Here is a 22,047-nt window from a genome sequence, read left to right as displayed (position 1 = left end):
GATTAAATAAATGGATACAAGATGCTTATAGTTGTTAAGACACTAGCAGTCATCTTTTTGAGCAAAGTATAGTAAGTATTGCATACCTTCTATTGCTTTACAAACTCTAGTATCTGGTGAGAAGGGTGAGAGCTACCAAAAAAAAACCAGAAAAGAACCAGAAATCCAGACCGTAACATCATTTCCCAGTGTGCAAAGTAAGTAACTAAATTCAGCTTGTACCCTGAGCCTTGAAGAGTCCTTTTGCTTCATGAAGTACTACTTCTAGGAACATGAAGAACATCATCGTCTTTGTTTCCAAGGCTTCACAGTGGGGAAGTCCCTATGTTAAACGAGACAGATACACTTGACCGTCAGGGTCCCTGGAATCCAAAGATCCACAGTTATTGGTTCTAAGACACATCCCACCCCCACACTTTATGACATTTGAAACCAGGTGGCCTCTTAAAACATGGTATCTCACAGACTCAGGGGGATGGGGGCTGGCAGTATCTGTGACATCACTCTCATTCTCTGTGCATGTGCAGAGTCCCTCTTAGCTGTGCGTATTGCCGCTACTTCAACAGGTTACTTGTTACTCTGTGCACAGAGTACCGCACTGGTTTGGCTTTGAAATGACAGTTATTGCATATACACAGAAAGGTATAGAAATAGAGCAATGGGGCACACATTTGATAATATTGAAACAAGTGTTTGATATTAGAATGACCACAATTCTTTATTACAAAGCAACACTAAGTGCTTTTCAAGACATAGGAAGGAAGATGCCTAATAGTAGAAGGACCTTTGTTATGTCGGTTCCTTGATGTGAGCACAAAAATTGACACGCACCAAGCAGGAAAGCACCATTTTCAAAATTTGCAGAAGAGTTTCAGCAGCTCAGAAGAAAATCTTTAAAGAAATTCTGCATTCCAACAATCCTGATGGTTCAGAAGCTGACATTATGTGGAAAAACACAGATGCCGATAACTCATGAAAACAATATTAAAAGTAAAATTCTCAATGTATAGTAGTTTTAAGAAGCCCTTAACTTGGCTTACATTTTCTTTTTGATGTATGTGTACACATCACTAATATAAAAAAATTCTACTTATGTTTAAATAAGCTAAAGGAGTTCTTTTAAAAAATATTTAATAAAATTTAATGTGATAATGCATTGCGTCATCATTTAATCGGCAGTATTTTCTGGAACATAAAATCATAGTATTCTTAAAATTGATGATATGCTAGATTTGAGGTAATATGGCATGTCATATTTTATACTCTTATCACTCTTATTTTGTCTGACTTAGTCAATCAAAATTTTAGATTCTTAAATAATATCCACAGTCATTTTGTTCAGGTATTTAAATTTTACAGATACAATTAATAGCCTGGTAAAATTTCCATAGAGCTGTGGTCAAATGCTTCAGTACTAATTTGGGGAATTTTTATGGTGACCTGTTGTGAAATTAGCTTATGCATGGAGTCTGTGATGAAATACTAGGAGTTTAACTCTTGAGTGATGAAACATAATATTGTAATGGCAAAAAAAAAAAAAAAATTCCTAGCCATGAGAGAGTATTACCACATATTCCAAACATCAGAGGAATGGCCTCCAGTATAAATGTTGTCTACAGCATGTAAGCACAAAATTCTAAGCTACTTAGCAGAACCTATCAAATTTCTTTCTCAGAAAATCAGCATTTTATAACTGGAAGGAAAGTTTGGTGTCAGTTGGGATACTATTTGATTCCTCAATATGTGCTGTACCTGGCATAGTGCCTGGCACTTAATAAATATTTTTGACTAAATAAATAAAAATCACTCCTACACAATGCAATATATATATGCCTTACTGTTGAATTGTATGCCCAAAACTTACTGGATTTGGTTAACCAATGTCACCATAATAAAAAGGGGAAAAAAAAGAAAAAAGAAAAAAAATCACTCCTGCTCAGGCTATAGGGGATTACACACCAATCCTGAGTTTTTAGAGAGAGAATATGGGATAGGAAAGTCTTGCAATTTGAACTTGTGCTTAAAGGATGATAGGATTTCAACATGATGTCATTGGGACAAAGGCACCCCAGACAAAGGTAATATCCCAAGTCAAGACGTGAATGTTCAAAGGTAACAGTAAATCTTCTTACTGAGCTGGATCATGGGTATGGGGAGAAAGTTGGAAAAGAGACTGAGGACAAAGCTCATGGTTTCTTGAAAGCCATAAATTTAAATTTTATGTTTGTGAATAATGAAGTACTGATGGCTTCTGATTAGGCAGTAATCTGGTCTGTGACTTCAGGTCACCCTGGCAAGCGTGTACAAAGAGAACTAGAGGAGAAAGAGACTGGATGTATTAGGTTAAGCTGAATAACAGAACAAAACTCAAATCTCAGTGGCTCAAACAAACACAGGGTTTTCCTCGTCCCTACCCATGTCCCCTTCACATTGTCAGGGGCTCTGCACCACCACTTCCTTATCGGGGTCACCACTGGCACGAGCTTCACTCTCTGGAATGAGGTAACCCTGCATCATAGGAGAGAGAGAGCAGGAGACACGGTTCACATCTGCTCATACCTCTGCTCAGATTTCACTGGCCAGGGGAAGGTATGTCTCCTTACTTCAAGGAGACTCAAGTACAGGGGAGCACAGTACTGGTGAACAGTACTAATGTCTACCATCGTTGGAGAGGGGACATGAGTCAGGAGACTGACAGCACTGTCCAGGATAGAAGTGATGAGGATCTGGACTAGAATGGTAGCAGAGAACATGAAGAGGAAGGAAAGAATTTGTGAAACAATAGAGGCAACAGGATTTGGATATGTAGAGCTCAGGAGAAAGGAAGCTGGTAATAAGCGTTTGAGTGGGTCAGTTGCAGAATTCTAGACTAAGAACAGAAATATGAGAAAAAGTGTCCTAGTATCCACGTATTTCTCAAAACCACCCTCTCTGTTAGTCTATTAGAATAGTACTTATTTTATGTATTTACCAAAAACCAATGGATCTTTCAATGATTTCACTTGAGGGCTGAGCAAAATAATTTGGGGGTGCTGAAGGCTGTAATCAAAAATAGATTTACAAAAAGAAAAAGAATACCCTTCCCAGAAATAATCACATGCTTTCAGCTCCTGTTTATTTTACATGAAGGCATGTGATAGTTGCTACATGAATTTAATATTCTTAAACTTATATTTGAATTAATAAAAGTATCTGATATTTTAGGGACTGGATAACTGTACTTCCTACCCATAATAAAGGTAATTGTGAGGGGCCAACTCAAGAAGTGCAGAAAAGTTTATTGATATCTTTATTTTGGTTTTACATTTTATGCCAGAGATTATGTTACTCCTACAACTAATACTTAGTATCAGCCCAGGATAAATGACTCATATGTGTTGATGTGTTGTTTTTTTAAAAAAAAAAATACCTTCTCTAAATTAAATGTGAAATTTAAGTGATGTTCAAATCTTTCTTACTTAGAGTATGGTAAGAAACAATGAGAAGAGGTCAAAACCTATTCTGTTAATAAGCCACATAGGCAATATTTCTCCTTTCTAATTTCTAGTGAACAGTTTAGAGTAGATGACAGTATGAGATTGATTCCTTTTCCTTTTGTTTCCCTGGATTTCTGAAGTAAATCTGAATTTCCAGGCTGCACGAAAGTAGATGAAGTCAATGATGATGTTTGATGAGAAAACTTCTCTGAATAAGTTGCTGGTTACCTTCTGTAGAACACCCTTTGACTCATATGGCTTCAGTTATGACTTTTAATTCCAGGATGGCCCTAGGGGTGATGCTAGAGAGGAAATGGAGCCAAAACCACCAAATGTGTTCTCAGAAAAATGGGTGCCACCACTCTTGCCACCCACCTTCTCAGACTTAGCAAGTAGAACATTCGCCTCATTGTGTCTGTAAATGGCCTATATTTCCCTCCCCCAGCTGGTGCCACAAGGGAGTCCCCTTCAAGTGCCCCTATTCCAAATGGAAGCACTTGTGGAATGATGCTTAGTTGCATGATTGGGTTGCGTGGGGGCCATGGGCTTGGCCTTTTCTACATCTTCACCTGCACACAGCTCGCAGTAGGAATCAGAGACAAACACTGACTTTAATTGTCTTTTCTCGGGGGCTGCTTTTTCCCTAGAGACAGACTCTGCTAAGGCGTTTTTGAGCTGATTCCAGCAGACCCAGAAAACATGGCAAATGAGAGAGCCAGATTTTCTGGCAGGGAAAAGGGAACCAGCTTTCATGCTCAATGAGGGGCCTATCACAAATGAGGTCCAAGTGTGTCATGCCACAGCTGAGGAAATGCCAAGCTAGTCAGAATCCATGGCTAGTTTTCTAGACCATCAATAGAGCTAGAAGTACTGTCACTGTGCCCTGAGCCTTCATCATCAGGGCTGACTCAAGCACAGAGATCCTTCAGTGCAGCCTTAAGGTAGGCAGGGACTCAAGGAAGCAGCACGTAAGGGACAATTACACTTTTAAGAAGAGAAAGGCTCATATACATGTCATTAGTTTATAAACGCACCTGAAATCATCAAGGCAAAGCAGGTAGATCTGTCTCTGCTCGTAACCAATTCCTGCCTCATCTGCCATTTTGTTACTTCAGAGCCCTTTTCCAGCCTGTCTTTAGTGTTCATTTGTACTTTATTGTCATCAACATGGGACTATTGGGGACTAGGGATGAGCATTCAGAATGAGGTGTCAGGGTCCTGCACTGCTCTAGAAAGAGTTTTAGTGCAGACCTACTAGCCTCCCAGTTGGTGTCATGGAGGAAATGAACGAAGACATACACTACGCAACTCACCAGTTCCAAGTTATTTCATCTCTTTGTGACAATATTTGTCTATAAGTACAGTCACTTTTAGTTGCTAATAAATCTCTGTAAAATTATTGCGGCCCCATTGCGACTTCAGCTTAACATTTGGGCCTTGGTTCGGTATTCTATGAACCAATGTGGGGTTGGCAAATTTGAGACATCAGTTAAACCGAGTCTCCTAGATTGAGGTTATGTGTATGTGAGTTGTAGATGTCTACAGCAGTGCCCAGAGGTCTCTTTCTTAAAATATGTCCTTCACATCTTAACCCCATTAGGAAAACTTTTTTTAAATACAAAATTATTGAATTCACACCTATCAGATACCTGCAGCATTACGGATAACATTAATCCCATTCCTTTCCTACTAGTTAAAAGGGTGATACTTTTAACTGGAGTTGGCAGGTTTTGCTTCATAGGGCAAGTCTAAGGGGATTGCCCTATCTTGAGATTTTCGATATTCAGAGAACAGCAAGAAAGCACTGGGTAATGCCGTTGAGTTGGAGAGAAGAGAAAAGGAATTACCTTTGCCTACTTTTCAGTTTCATCTAATTTAAATTCTGATGTTGATACTGCATTGTAAGCCCTTTGTTTTGTTTACTTGTTTTATAGCCCACACAGGTATTTTTTGTTCTACCAAAAAGTGACTGTTGCCCCCTGAAAATGCTGACAGAGGCTTCACATTACAGGAATTTTCCCCACAAGCTTTATATAGGGCACATTGTGGTATGAAATATCCGTGCCCTGGAGGCTATTGTATATCTTAACAAAGAATCATAACTTTGCAAATAACTAGGACTGAAAATATGGCCGAAGTCTCTCAGAATATTCCAAGTCTTCTAGAATGTTTATCTCTTGCCATCAAATGACCATCAAAAGATCTTCCCAATGTTGGTTTTATGAAATTTCAGACATACGAAGCCATATGCACTATACTGTTGGGACTCAGGGTGTCTCATAACCTCAGGAAGAAGAAAATATGCCTGAGGTCCTTGTTTCTTGGTGTGGACTTCTCTTAGGTGTGGGCTCTCTGTTATCAAAGTGTTAGCTTAGGTGGCACTGAGGTGGGTCCTCCTGTTTTTTCTACTTTTCAGATGAGGAAATAGAGGGGCAAGGAGGTCAAATAATATGCATAAGGTCATACAGCTAGAAGATTGCCAAGCCAGAATTTGAACTTGGAACTTTGAAAACTTTGTTGGAATTACTTTCTATTTGCTTTTTTCTCAGCTGTGGGCCATAATACCTTCATTTACCACAGATTCCTGATCAAGATTATTTTATCTTGTTTTCTAAAAACTAAATTCTCTGCTTACTCTCTCCTCATTTATGCAAATGAGACACAAGTCAAGCAATGAATTTTTTAAACAAAATCTTGAGAGATTTTCTAAACTGATTTATCATAAAATCAGTTTAGATAGAGCTCCAGCCCTACAGCACTGACACCTGTCTCCTTTCGTGTTAATAATAATATTCTTAGCTGATGAAAAATTGGGTAATAACTGAGAACACATTTTGAAAAGCTAAAAGGGACAATTCAGTAAACAATGGTCTTGTTATTTATATTGCTACTATTGTAAAGGGCTTATTGTGCTTGATAGAGTTTTATATAAGTAATTTCAAAACGATCTTTTTTGGTTTGAAAACTGGCAACTCACGGTATACATGGTAACTCTGTTGACCAAAATATTGAACTAACATAATAAATTTATGTGGTAATCCTGAGTAACAGAGTTTTAAACACTTGAGGATTTCTTTCATAATTGGTGACTAGTAGATTAACAGTATTCAGAGTACAATTTCATAAAATTATGTGACTTTATCCCCAATTTCTAACAAATTCATGTTTGTTTCTAGGAATATACATATACAAATATACATATAAGACTCATGTCACTTTATTTTCCACATAGGGTCAGGGTGTCCGGAGTTGGTGTGAAGAAGAGGTTGAAAGCCAAGTTTGGAGTCAGGAAGATGGTTTTGTTCTGGCTTGTCTATTTACTGTTTAACTTTGGCATGTTACTTAACCTCTTCAAGCCCCAGTTTCCTCCTCTGCAATATAGTGCCTACCTCATAAAATTTTTGAGAATTAAATGAAACTAAAGCACGTGAAGCATGGCATGAGGCCCATGTGTAAATATCTAAGTGTGAGATATTATTATTTTGGAAATATTAAGCAATATTCTCCTTTTGGCCAGTCACTCACATTTGAACCCTTTGCTAGCATATCGCTTTCAGTATACCTGCAAATATAAATTATATTGAAATATTTTCTTTGTAGTCTCAAAAGCAAATTTCCACTTTTTATTTAACATACAAAATAATTGAAAGAATATTATGATGACAATTAATTTATATCTCACTCAGATTTACCAATTGTTAATATTTCGCCACATGTGCTTGCTTTCTCCATGTCTCCATTTCCCTGCTCTGTCCCTCACCAAACCATTTGAAAGTGAATTGCAGATATCATGATAAAAATTACCCCCAAATACTTTAACAAGTGTCTCCTAAGAGCACCATGGTCATTCCCAGGAAAGTTAACACTGATACAGGAATATTTTCTAATCTGTAGCTCATATCCAATTTTTCAATTCTCCCATTATCTCTTCTCTTACATAACTTTTTTCCTTCCTAGCATCCAGTGAAAGACAATACATTGTATTTACTCGATATATTTTATAACCTCTTTTAATCAAGAACCGTTTCCTCTCTTTAAAAAAAAAAAAATCTTTCATAACATTGGCATTTTAAAGAGTTTGGGTCGGTTATTTTTCAGGTTGTTTCACAATTTAGATTTATATAATTGCTGTCTTGCAATTAGATTAAACATTTTTGCCAAGAATACTACATAGGTAATGTTGTGACCCCTTAGTACTTCAAATCAGGAGACATACAATGTCATTTTGTCCCATTATTGTCGATGCTGAATATGTTCAGTTGGTTGAGGAGGCCTTCTGGATTTCTCCACTACAAAGTATCACATGTTTTCATTTGTAATTAATACCTAACATGTGGGGTGATACTTTGAGACTGTGTGAATATCTTGTCCCATTCAAACAGTGGTTTTATTATCCATTAATGATACTTGCCTAACTTATTTGGTGATTAAAATGGTTACATTATAATTCTACTATTCTATATCTATTAGCTGGCATTAGTAGAGTCTACCCTTCTTTTTTGTAGTAACATTCTAGACTCAGGGATTCTTTGTTTTAGTAAGTAAATTATTGTCATCCATTCCTAATTTTACTCTTTTTGATTTTTACCAACTTGGAATTTTACAAAATTTTAGCCATTATGACCTTCTTCAAGTTACATCCTCTGTACTTTTAACACATCCTCATCAGTTTTTTAGCAGTTCCTTTCTTTCTGGTGTAAGATATTCTAGAACCTGAACTTTCTATGCCCCAGAACTGGAATCTACCAACCATTGCTCCATGGTGCCCTGGTTCCTTTCAGTGGCGAATGTTTAGTGTTACATGTACTCAAGGCTAATGAATAAAAATATGCGCCACTTTTAATTTAGTTTTTTAATCTAATGCCACTTTTAATTTAGTTTTTTACAAAAGGCATTTTCGAGGCCATCAACATTTTGGGGAGTTGGACTTCACACTGGGGAGCCTTCTGGAGTTTGCTGGGGTGGCATTTTTTTTGCTTAGTAGAACATATCTGAGAGAATGTAGAACAAGGCCTAGGGCAGGTTCTTGCTGCCTGCTCAGGTACTGTAATCTGACCCACCACCTGGTGGATTTTGCCTTAATGCCAATCAAAGCCATCATAGCTATATATATGCTATGTGTTTGTCTGTATTATATGCATATATATATATATATATATATGCACACACACACACATACATATATATATACATTCTAAAATATGTATATCACTGAATATGGAAACTGAGAATCTTTCTGGCTACTCTCAGTTTTTTAAATTTCAGTCAATGTTCAAGTCTTTGGACCAAGAGAAGAAGCAGCAGAGCTCAGGGATCTTCCTGCCCTGGCAATCCATCTGGGGTTTTAGCTGAGAGCTACTTTCAGAGTTCAAGTATATTCATACTCTATGTTGCCAGCTCATTTAAATATCTTTTCTTCAGTCACCTCCCCGATATTTGCTTTGGGCATCTTCTTTTGGGTTCTTAATGCTCACTTGATTTCTCTGCAGTAGGCAATTGGCATCCAGCCCACGCTTAATCTTAGAGGACAGTTGGAGGTAAATGTTCTCCTATTTGGTCCAGTAATAAAGCTTTTTTTCTCTCCTCTCCTTGAGGCCAGCAGCACATCTCCTCTGTTTCGCTTCTCTCTTAGGACCCTCGTCACTATTTGTCAATATTATTCGCAGCTAACATTTTCCTCTTCATGTATAACTGAATTTTTTTATCTCTGGAGGTTATTTGGTTAAAGCGATTCAGTAAGTCTAGATTAAAATTATTAACTTTTGTATCTATAGTATGTGTTTAAGCTGACTATAAAATTTATATGCAGCATTGGACTCCAGGATCCTGAATGACCTCAGTCATTTCCAAAAATTATACCTGCTGTTTCTATCATGCAGTCTTGGAACTTGTGTGGCTTTTTGTTTATAATGATAATAGATTAGGTTACATTTTAAATTGTTTTCTAGTCTTGCCCAATTCTTGTTTTCCTTTGGAATTTTGCCAGATGACTTTATAGAAACTCGGAATAGCTACTAGCCCAAACCCTAGCAGTCCCACTTAGCACTTGGGAGTCTGTCATAAGATTTAAGGCTGCCAGTGTGCCATGTATGAGGCCTCTTCTCAGAAATCCGGAGAAGAGCTATTCTGTTTCCATGAGTTTTTTTTCTGCTGTAATCTGTCAGTAGACACAGAGCCCTAGTTCTTTTCACGTTCCTCATTGTACTAATCATTGAGTCAGCTTGGGATTCATTGTCTCAGAAAAAAATTAAAAGGATACTTTAGGACAGTGGTCCGCAACCTTTTTGGCACTAGGGACCCATGCTCCTATGAGAATCTAATGCCTGATGATCTGAGGTGGAGCAGAGGCGGTGATGCTAGTGCTGGGGAGCGGCTGCAAATACAGATGAAACTTCGCTAGCTCACTGGCCTGCCATTCACCTCCTGCTGTGTGGCTTAGTTCCTAACAGGCCACAGACCGGTACAGGTCCACACACAGAGGTTGGGGACCCTTGCTTTAGGAAACCCCCAAGCACCTCACCTGACCCAGCTGCCTCCTGAGGCTTGACAATTAAACTTCTCAGGTGGTACTAATAGAAATGATATTATTGTGATCCTTGAATTTACAGGCTATGGACTCTTTCCCTGTGAATCAGAATGTATTGTCAGGACAATAGTGTGCCCAGGCAAGGTTCTAATTTAACAACATGCAGATCCCATGGCATAAGTATGACTGGCCCAAAGCAGGGTCTCATTTAGATTTGGCATGAATTACAAGGCAGTTTCACTGAGGACAGTGTGCCCACACTGCCAAGAAAGGCATGAACATACATTATTAACACAGCAAAACAACAACAACAACAAAACTGTGTCTGGATCTGGCTACTGCAAAGAACACACTGGCAAGCATGTATTGAGGGGCTATTGGCAGTATGATGTATAAGAAAGAGCAGAGTAGGTAAATGAAGGGATCCCACTTCGAGACTTGTATTTACACACAATTCAGGATGAGCATCAGAAAGAGAAGAACAAGTCTGGAAGGACAGACCCAGGTTAGGGTCATTTGTAGATGGCGTCAAGGGCAGGTGGCACAGGAGGTTGGGCCCTGGTGGGGTGGTGATAGGCATGATGCCTGACATAGGGAAAGAACTCATTAAAAGTTTATTAAAGGAATGAATGCCTTACACTAAGAGAAAAGCAAGTGTCAGGGCCTAATGAGTGATCAGCTTTGCCCAGTGATTCTGTGGGGTCCACTTAGAGGGAGAGGTGGTTGCTGGAGACTCGTCAGTGGTTTACCAAAGTCACTTCGCACACTCCTTCCCTCCCAGCATCTCCACCACCCGAAGAGGAGCCCGGGGTGTGCGATTTGTTGAGGCAAAGAATTCATACTTGTCGTATGGAAAAAGACCACAGAATTGTTTTTTTCATGAAAGGATGATTAAATCTTATTAATTAGAACATAAGAACCTAACATATAAATAAAATGGAAGCAACATGCATATGTTGAATGTGAATCATATATGTGTGAATCGTACTTATGCACAGATATGCACGGTATATTCTAGTTCTTTTGATGAAATCCTTCTCTGATAATTGGTCTCTCTTCAATTTCCGAGACTAAGACAAATTAGACTGCAGCGTTGGCAGCAGGCTCCAATGTGGTTGTGAAAGCCTTGATGAGGGAAGGCACTCTGAAGCCCTGGGTTTGCGGTATGTTCTTCCCATAATTAGTCTTGTGTTTCATAGTAGGTAATATGTCTCTCCTGAATAAGATTGCTCTTTCTTCTGTTGCTTCATTGACAAATTTCCATGATTATATACATAACATTTATAATAACAAATATGCTGATAAGAACCCCTTTGGGCTGATGACAGCAAAGAGCAAGTACACTATAATTATGACATAAAATGAGATTATGGAAATTTCATAATACTGGCTAGAATCCATTTGCAGATTCTGATGTGCCCCTGCCTCAGCCATTTCAAAGTAACCTTTCATGGTCTGAGTTGCACCCTAAAAAGATCAAGCCTGTTTCCCTTGAACAAGATGATAGGGGAGGGATTCCAGCCAGTCCAATGCAGAACACCTTGTCACGTGAAGGCTCAAAAGACTGAGAACTGAAGCCCAGCTTGGCTCTTGCCCTGCTGAGGATGATCTACCTACTAGAACTCTACCAGACTGTACACCCCAAGAAGTCAAGGGCAACATCTATCTTGTTCATATCTGTAATTTGCTATAATGCTGACACATAGTAGCTTCCTATAAATATTTATTAAATGCAAATAAATTTAAAAAATGACTGATCTGGAAAGCCATAGAAAGGGGCTGCCCTGAGTAGATAATAGAACCTGACTTTGGACATTTCTGCTTCTCATTCTCACATACGGTGTTCTGTCTTGGCTCTAGAACTCTCAAGGCTTATTCCAAGCTCCTTGACATGTTAGCTGATAATAGGGCATAAAGTATAAGCCTTCCAGGGAACTCTTGAAAGTTCAAAAGAATAGATATATTTATGTTCTGGGACTTCTGGCACCATGATCGCACTGTGAGAATAATCTTCGAATCAGACCGCGTAGGTGGTCACTGTTCTGCCTTCTTCTAAGGCTAGCCTAAACCTTTTTACCTAACCTCCCTGAGCCTCAGTTTCTTGATTTTTATTTAACTATAACACACTTACAGGAAAGTATACAAATCGTATGAGTTTAACTCAACTAATTTTCACAAAGAGGTCCCACCCAAACAACCAATACCTAGATCAATAAATAGAACATGAGCAGCACCACAGACGTTCCATCATAACCCCTCTTGTTTACTACCTCTCCAGGAGTAACCACAATTCCGATGTCTAAAACATAGGTTATATTTACCTATTTTCTACTTTATATAAATGGAACTGTATACTTAACTATATACTCTTATGCCTGGTTCTTTTGCTCAAAACTAACTTCAAGATTCAGCCATTTGTTGTGCACAGCAAAAGTGTATAATATTCCATTAGATGAACATAACAATATTTATCCATTCTCCTGTTGATGGATATTTGGACTATTTCTAGTTTGAGAATAGTGATGCTACTAATATTTATATACCTGTCTCCTAGTGTCCATAGGCTTGTACTTTTTCAGGTGTATTTTTAGAAGTGAATTACTGGGTTGTGAAGGATATCATGTTTAGCTTTAGTAGATACTAGCAAATAATTTTACAAGTAGTGTATAAATATGTATTCCTACCTGCAGTGTTTGAGAGCCCAGAGGCTCCACATACTCATACTTAATACTGCGAGACTTTTAATTTTAGCCATTCTGGTGGTGTACAGTGGAATCTCTTTGTGGTTTTCAGTTGTATTTCCCTCACAACTCCTGGGGTTATGCTCCTTTTCAAATTGTTATGGGCCATTTAGGTATCCTTGTGAAATACTATTCAAGTCTTTTACCCATTTTTCTGGGTACATAGTTATATTCCTTTCCCGATCATTTTATAGGAGTCTTTTCTATATCTTAGAATAGAAAATATATAAATATATATTGTAAATATGTTCTCCTGCTCAGGTTTGTGTTTTATTTCTCTTAATAGTATTTTTGATGAATACAAGTCCTAAATTTTTATGAACTTCAATCAATCCTTTTTCCCCTTTATTATCTACATTCTTCATTTTCCACCTAATAAATTGTTCCCTATGCCAAGCTTCTGTAAGTATTTTTCTATGTTTTCTTCTATATGCTTTGAAGTTTTACCTTTCATATTTAGACCTATATTCCATCTAGAATTGATTTTTGTGTGTGATATAAGATGCGGTAAAATTAATTTTTCCCATTTAGATATCCAATTAAACCAGCGCTATTTATTTACTGAAAGAATTATTTTCTCCCCATTGCACCGCATTGTCATTTTTGTCATAAATAAAGTGACCTCGCATGTATGATTTATTCCTAGAGTTTATTCTGTTCTATTTGTTTATTTTCGTGTCAGTACCACAGGGTCCTAATTACATTACTTTATAATACACCTCGGTATACAGTAACGTAAGGGCTCCAGCTTTGCGCTTCCTCAAAAACGTCTTGCCCTATCCTGTGCATGCACATATAAATTTTAAAAATCAATTTTGGAGTTTACACACACATGGACACACACACACACACACACACACACCCCTCTGCTGAAATTTTGATTATGATTATGTCGAATCTACAGATCAATTTAGGGAGAATTTACATTTTTATAATATTTCAATATATTAACATAGTATATATTCCCTTATTTAGGTTTCTTAATTTGTCTTGACAATATTTTCTAACCTATAATATAGTGGAATCGCACAATTTTGTAAGATTTATTCCTAGGTATTTTATGTTTTTGATGCTTTTAAAATTGTAACTGTTAAAAAAAAGTTTTCAGTTAAAAATTTGTTGCCAATTCTAAGATATAAATAATTTTATATTGATCATGAGTTCAGCATTGTTGCTAGTTTTACTTAATAATTCAAATAGTTTATCTGTAGAGTTTTTTTCCTACATAAGCTGTTATGCCATTTTCAAATAATGATGGTTTTATTTCTTCATTTTCAATCTTGTACTTTCTTTTCTTGTCTTATTGCCTTGGCTGAGACTATACATTGGGAGAGTGGCAGTCATTATTTAACTTCCAGGGTTTTTATCCACCTAAATTAAAACAAGGCCTTCCCTCTTCTCAGATGAAGAAATCTGGCTTTAGATAAGCTTTAAAATTGTGCAAGGTGGGGGTGGGGGTGGGGTGGGTCAGGTGGTACAGAAGGGAGAGTTTGTATCAAAAGAAATGAAGAGGGGAAAAAAAACAGTGGAATAAGTGGCAGACCTATCGTGCCTGTGCTTTGCCCACCTATAGTGCAAGCTAATACTATTTGCATATCTATGCACTGAGGCCTGAGGTGTTGGGAGAGGAGGTAGAGTCGCCTTAGCAGGAAATAAGGACAAGCTAGTTCACAGAAGATTCTATCATCCCCCAACATGAGAGAATCTGGCCAACTGAACAGAAGCACCAAGTCTTAGACATAGAGAGTATCTCATTCAACCTTCTACCCAAGGCCAGGGGCCCTGAGAACATCTTGAAGAACTTCGGGTTGGAGAACCACTGTGGTCACCCCCATATCCAAGAGCATCTCCAGCAACATCCCACCAGCCCTTCCATGGCCCTGCCTGGTCCTTCCTACAGTTTATGACTCTGCAGAGTTGCCTATCCACTTCCACCCGTTTACGCAGCCAGAGCTGGTTCTCACATTGTACCTTTACCACTTCTGTGAGTTAAACTTAGACCTGCCACTTACTGAGACTGGGTGAGCATGCACCCAGTGAGCAGCCACTCCTGAGCACAGTGGTGTGTTAGGGGCTGAGCCCTGACCCCTGGGCGGTCTCCCACTGCTGTGCGCAGGTGAAGCAGCCCCTTGCCCTCTGTGCCACTGAGCATGTTTAGATGATACACAGTCCAGGGCGCCCATATCCCAGTTTTCAGTGAGGCCTTGTGGGACTGTCCTCCAGGCAGAGTGGATGATGAAGACCTCATCTACTGCAGGAAGAAACAGCAGTAGAACCGACGGAGCAATTTTCTCTGGGTTCCTACTGCTCTGTCACCGCTTCCTTAGATACAGTGGAAGCTTCCAACCCTGTTCTAGACCCACTTTGGTTTTCACAAGTCTTTTTCCTTTTTCCTGGTCAAATCTGGTGACGAGTTTACAGGTGAGACCTCCCACCCTACGCTTCTCATCCTCCTCTCTTGGGTTTTTCACTCTTCTTATTCCCCAGGAGGCTTGTCCACGTCGGAACCCTGTTCTGATCCTATTGCACATTTGGACTCAAGCTCTGGACGGGAAAAAAGGCCAAGTTCCAGGACCTGGTTTGTAGCAGGTTCCATCACATAGGTCTTATGTGGCACAGACTCCATTCTCCCCCATCCCCCAATTTTGGGAGCTGGAGTACAGAAGCCTCCAGCAGGTACTGCGCCCACACTCACTCCCGGGCTGGACAGCATAAGGCACACGCTGCCAGCAGAATTCTTATATTCCCTATCAGTCAGAATTTCCCCTCTTAAAAGAGACCGAATGGAAATGACAGATCACAGGTTCACTCTCTCCTTTTGTGTCTTGTCTCCTCTCTCTCACCTCTCCCTGCCCATTCTATGGCCGGTTTCCCAATTCTCCAGACCCTGAAATGGGCGAGTGCCAGGGGGGGGCCTGGAGGGGGTGAGCAGCAACCCACAGGGCTGCAGAGAACAAACAGGTACTTGGGAGGAAGGAGGGAGGTGCGGTGGGGGTTTTGCATGAACGAAGGTGGGGGAGCTGCACAGCGGGGGAGGGGAATGAGCCCCCACCCCACCCTGAGTTCCTCGGAGCCAAGTTGTCCCTTTGCCTTCATGTGCATTCCTCACATCACCACCAGGACTGGGACACGAGCTGCGAATAATTAATCTTTATTGAAAGAGATTTTTTGTCTGCAGACACTGTGTTCTGCTTTTGCCATGACTATAAAGTCTCCAGTACAATTTTGGATTTAATTATAGCTCTATTTCGAGGGAATAAAAAAACACCCTATGTCAGAGGCACAGATAATTGGTGATGCCAGGTGGGATTGAGACATGGGTTCTGGGGACCAGAGCAGTTGCTTCCGGCTGATTCAGATCCCACGAACCATTCAGCTGGGCTTTGGTTGGGTTCAGACCTCCCTCTACCCCAGCTCCAGAATCAAATTTAACCTGATGCCGGAAGGATAGGGATGGGAGGATGTGACTTTGAAATGTGCTGCAGACTAGCTCCTAACTTTTATCCCCAATCCCCTGCTGCCCCCCAGTGTCCTGGTGACCCTAAGATAGGCTAAGATTTTTCACTGTGGCATTGTCCTTTGATTCCTTAGGCCTGGGCAGTGCCCTGGAATCTGGGCTTCAGGCAGTCCCCGACTCTTGCGATTAGGCTGTTTGAAAACCTGTCTTGCGGCAAAGGGGCTTTGCTTCTGAGTGTGAGTCTGATGTCAGTCACCAGGAGATGTGAGACTTTGCAAGGAGGAGATTGGATTGTGGGATCAGCTTTGGGCAGCTGGTCCAGGAGCTGTCCATGACACAGAGAGAAAAGACAGTGATGGAAAGAGAGTCAGAGAAGAGGGGACCAGAAAGGAGAGGACATTTAGTCCATCACAGAGAGCTTGGGTCAGTATGAAAAATCAGCAGACCCAGAGTGATGCAGGAGGCAGCCTGGGAGGTAAGACACACAGTTAGGGCCAGACATTTGAATGTTTCCCTGACCATCCGAGGTGGCCAGCAAAGGGAGGTGACATGAGTCAGAGTTGGAAGTGTCCAAGAGAAATTCTCTCAGCTGGAGGGGTTAGTTCTTTGTGGGTAATCTTAACTAGGTTAACTTGACACTTTGCACAAAATTTCACAATTTGTGTCCTTTTTGCAATAAAGCCTAACATTATTAGCCGATATTTGAAGGGGAGGGAAAGAAGAAAGGCTAAAGCCATGGAAGCAGAAGGGGAAATGCACGCGTTAAAGGGAGACAAGAAATTGATGATTGCTGAGGAAATGGGGTGAGGACAGATCCTAAGACGAACTAAGGCAAGAAAGAGTGAAGTAAATGGAGAAATGGAAGTGGTGACAAGAAGAGGGACAGTTGCTGAGGTTCCAAGAGAGGCAGAGACAGAAAAAAGAGAGAACAGTAGATGATAATGTCTCCCCAAAAAACAGTTGTTTGCGTCCTCTCCTTACTCGTCCTCTTCATCCTCCTGTCTCATCCCCACAAATTGCTGCCATGTTAGCTACCCCGGGAGGCTTCAATCACCACGTATTCTATCGTATTCTGTGTGAAGGGCGCCCCTGGAGTTGTGCACTGTGGTGGTTCTGCCTCCATCCCACCCGTTTTCCTCTGTTTAACGGCTCCTTTGATGTGCTCTTGCGGGGCTGATAGCCTATAGAGCAGCATGTTCCCACCCGGACAAGTGAGTGCCTCAGGGCTGGCCATGACACTAGAGGAAGGGTCCTGAGCAAGCTGTGCCAGGATAGCATCCTGGATAATGGCAGTGGGGATAGACTGAAGTTATACCTGTGCCCTGCTTGTGGAAAATACCTTATTCACATATATGCACCTATAGATCTTAGGTGATTAGAGAAAAGGTGGTTTCATGCTCTAGCACTTATTGAACAGTATTAGGCGGTTTTAATGATTTCGTGTATATTTTGTCTTCTCAATGAGTTTGAAAGCTCTTCCAGGATTGGACTTTATTCTGTAAAGTCTCTTCAGTTATAATATTTTTATTCATGTGGCTAAGAAACCTTGAATTCAAAAGATGTGTCACAGGAACAATTGTTTCAATGGGAAAAACAGGTTGAGGACTAGAGAAATTCAGCCTTTGATTTAAAAAAGTTATTTTTCCTGCAGGAATTTAAAAAGTAAAGCCTTTTTATAGCTATAAGTGGATAGCTAAAAATCCAAACATCACTGAACGAATCCAGCCTCTGATTACATAGAGCTTTTGCTAAAGAAACACGCCCAGCCTTTTCCTTCCATCAGCCACATCATCCTCAACACAGGCTTCGGGCACATTCTCATCACCTTGATCGTCTGCCTTTCTCCCTATGCCCCTTGCAGGACCAGCCTTAGAGCAGGTACAATAGGCATTCTGTGGTACAATTTCTAGGACCCAGGAAATGGGCCTCTTGCCTTTAGCATAATCCTCTCCACAGGCATCCCCCCAACCCCTTACCCTCCACCACCACCCCCCACTCCCCCCACCCCCACCCCCTAAATTTTGAATTTGCTTTTAAACACTTCTTTTACTGATGTGTGCTGTTCCTTACTTGGAGATAGAGCTTAAAATATAAAAACACCAGGCACAGACACAGATTGAGACTAAAGAGCAAATGCAGGAGAGTGTCCTCAGATCGGGAGGGGGAAGGTGAAAGGGCACCCCGGCTGCCTGGTCTGCACTGCAGAGAGACGAGGCCTGGTCCTTGGTCGTCATCTCCCACTGCATAGCCTCTCCTTCCCCCAAGCCCCTCCCCCGGGTCAACTCATACTTAAAACTCAGCTCTTTACTCAGGCATCACACCTTCAAGGTAGGTTTAAGTGTCCCTCTTCTGTGCTCCCTCTGCTCCCAATGCATCCTACTACCTCCATCTTCACCACATCCCATTGAACGCATTCTCTGTTGCTTGTCTCCTCCAGTATAATGTGAACTGCACTAAGGAAGAATTGAGCATTCTTTATCTACATGTCCAAGCACAGTGCCTATAGACAATGGGCACTTAATAAATGTTTCTTTTGCCCTGAATTTAGCAGTGGTGCAGTAGAAAGAATATTGACGTGGAAATCAGAGGTGGCTTTAACTGATATCCTCAAGTTTGCCAGCTTTGTGACCGTGAGCAAAGAGTATAACTCAGCCTCGTCAGCAAAAATGGACGTAATAAAACAAACCTCGGGTGGTAGAGAGGATTTCGTGAGATAATGAAGACACTTCAGCCAGCACAGGTGTTCTCTAGCTGTTTGTAATACCCAAGGGAAACCTATGGTGAAAGCTCATGATGAATCATCAGCCTACAAGTATGTGTGTTGGACACGCAGGTGTTTATACTCCTCCACGAAGAACATCTCTCCGCACATACTAAAGAGAGTGATGGAAGGGTGAGAGGAACTGACCGCCAGTCAAAATCAGAAGTGAGAATCAGATTTAGCTAGTCTGGGGGAAGTCTCAACCCTGCCAGACACACACTGCCTTCCAAACCCCTTTTCTCTTTCTTCAGTAATATCTTGAGTTAGGTTTTATCATTCTCAGGTTTAAAAAAGTCACTTGAGCTTAAAACTTAGATCTCAAAGTTGATTTAGATCTCATATCCTCTGCTCTCCCCAGGAGGTTCAGGGAGAGGCGAGGTAAGAGTATTATAGACTGAATGTTTTTATGCCCCCAAAATTCTTATGTTAAATCCTAACATTTGGAGGTGGAGACTTTCGGGATGATTAGATTATGAGGGCAGAGCCCTCATGAATGGATTTGGACCCTAATAAAAGAGACCTCAGAGAGCTCCCTCATCCCCTTGAATCACGTGGGGGTACAGTGACAAGATGGTGGACTATGAACCATGAAGCGAGTCTTCACTAGACACTGAATCAGCCAGCGCCTTGATCTTGAACTTCCAGCCCCCAGAACTATAAGGAAAGAATTTCTGTTGTTTGTAAGCCGCCCAATCTATGGTACTTTTGTTATATCAGTCCAAATGGGCTAAGAGAGAGTGGTTGAGAGGTTCTACTATGGTATCTTGCACTTACTATCAGCAGTGTGGAGTGGAGAGCGGCATGGTCTAAACTGAGAATGTGCCTTTTTCATCTCTCTTCCAAGTCTAGCTCCCCCAGAGCTTGCTGGGCTGGAGACTCAGAAGGGAGGAAATAGTGCCTAGGATGGTGTTATAACTGACAAGCTTGTGGGCAAGCTGTCCCTGGTCTTGATCTGAAATGCTTGGGCTAAAACTCTGAGTTGACTTCCAGGCCAAATAAGGGTTTTTGGTATGTATGCAGAGGTTAGAACACCAGACAGGAAATAGCGTGTGCAAAGGCACAAAGGCACAAGAAATACTGCAAATACTGCTCTGCTTTGAGCCAGACAAGCACCTTGGAATCACCAAAGAGATACTGGTATGAAGGGCTGATGATGCAGACAAAGGTCAGACTGGGAAAAAGCCAGTTCTTGGCAGGGAAAATAAGCTGGGTTTTATGATAGGGAATCATTGAAGGACATTTACACGGAATTGTGGCAAATTGAGAAAGTCTCCCAGGCGGATCTTGGAGGATAGATAAGAAAGGATGAGATTGGAGGGCAGACCTGTCCCATGGCTCTGCTGATGAGCTCAACTCTAGTGCTTTGCTGAGTGCTGCCTCCCAGGGTGTTCTCTGCCAGATTCCTTCAAGCAAAAGTCCCACCTACTAACTTCCAGGTCACGTCCACCCGCCCCCACCCACTGGGACCTTCTTTCCAAAGCTGCCCAAATACAGGTGGGCTAGGAAAATTGTCAGACTCACTGCTCAAAGCAGAACTTGCTGCCAGCAGAAAAAGAGTCCTTCCTTTTATGGAAGGCCTGGGATTCTTCCTTGACAACAGCACTTAGATCCTTGCTTAGTAACGGAAGATTCCCCCCTCCCACTTTTCAAGTTCTCCCAACGGTAGCTCCCACGCAGGCCCCACCAACTCTCAGCCTGCCAATGGCACCCCCTACTGAGGCTGCAGAAAGGACTCTCAGCTGCCTTTTAAGTACATCCTTACACACACACACACACACACACACACACACGAAGAATGACCTTGACTTTGCCAATGGAGAAAACAGCATTTTGAGAGGCCAGGGGACAGCACTGGAACCAATGTGATGAAAGGCCATGGCCTGGTGGTGTGTTGGAGCTGCACAAAACCACACAAAACTAGGAAATCTTAGATTCCTACTCTGTTATACCTACTTAGTAAATTGGACAGTTTATTTAACCTTTTTGAGCCTCAGTTTCCCCAACTATAAAATAGGAACAATAACTACCTCTCAGGGTTGTTTTGAAAATTAAAAATAGTGTTCATAATGTGCTTTACACAGAGTTGTACGATCAGTAAGTAACATTGTTATTAACATTCCTGCCCATATCAGCATGTGAAGCCTCCCAAGAGCACCGCCTACCTCACCTTCTATCAAAAGATGTTTTTAATCAGTTGATTTCCCAGTTGAAATCCTGCTAAAGTCAGAGCACTGTCATAATATTATAGGAAATAAAATATATAGCATAATAACTCTATCCTTGGATTGTTTACAAAGGATGTCAGAATGGAATGTGTTGCGTAAAGGCTAGATTTTAATGTTTGGCTTTGTTTATGCCTCCCTTAATAGATTTTCTCAGACTTGATGTTTAGGGTCTGTGGTCCTCTAAGGGGAAAGGAAAGAAGAGACTTATTGTTCAGCTTAACCCTAAGTCAGAAATTCTTAATGTATAAAGCTTTGTGATGTGCGTGTGCATCTGAATGTATGTTTGAGAGTAAATGAAAGGTTAAAGTGATTGTGAAGAACAAGTCTGGAGATATAATAGGGAGAATGCCCCTCTCCTTAGGATTTAGGAGGCAAATTACTAAATACAGGATTTTGAGCAAGACGTTTGACTTCTCTGCAACGGCAATCATAATCTGCTCTCAAATCATGGAAGAGTAATTGAATCCAATAAAATAATGGTCATAAATATTTCATAAAAGAAAATGTTAAATCTCTAGCAAAAGGTGACTGAGAAGTTAAACATAAGCCAAACTTTGGATGAGGATAGGAAGGCTGGTATGTAAGATGGGGAATGTATTTTAGGCTACAGAACTTGGCAGGGGGTCCCTCCTGGCATTAAGTGGGAGCTCTGCATGGCCTGTAGAGAGAGGAAGAGAGACAGCATGGGTTCTTTTCTGTCAAGTGGGTTCTGTCAAATGAGAAGGCCCAGCCTCTCTTCACATACGCACTGACTGCCTCTGGAAACTTCCCCAAGGCCACCCACCGTGGTCTTTCTTCCTTGACACCCACACCTTCAATAAGACTGTCTACAAATGGACTTGGCAGCCTACTGGCAGGTCA

This window comes from Pteropus medius, unplaced genomic scaffold (genome assembly GCF_902729225.1).
Source record: "Pteropus medius unplaced genomic scaffold, Ma_sr-lr_union100, whole genome shotgun sequence".
Taxonomy (NCBI): domain Eukaryota; kingdom Metazoa; phylum Chordata; class Mammalia; order Chiroptera; family Pteropodidae; genus Pteropus; species Pteropus medius.
This window is presented reverse-complemented; position numbering follows the sequence as displayed.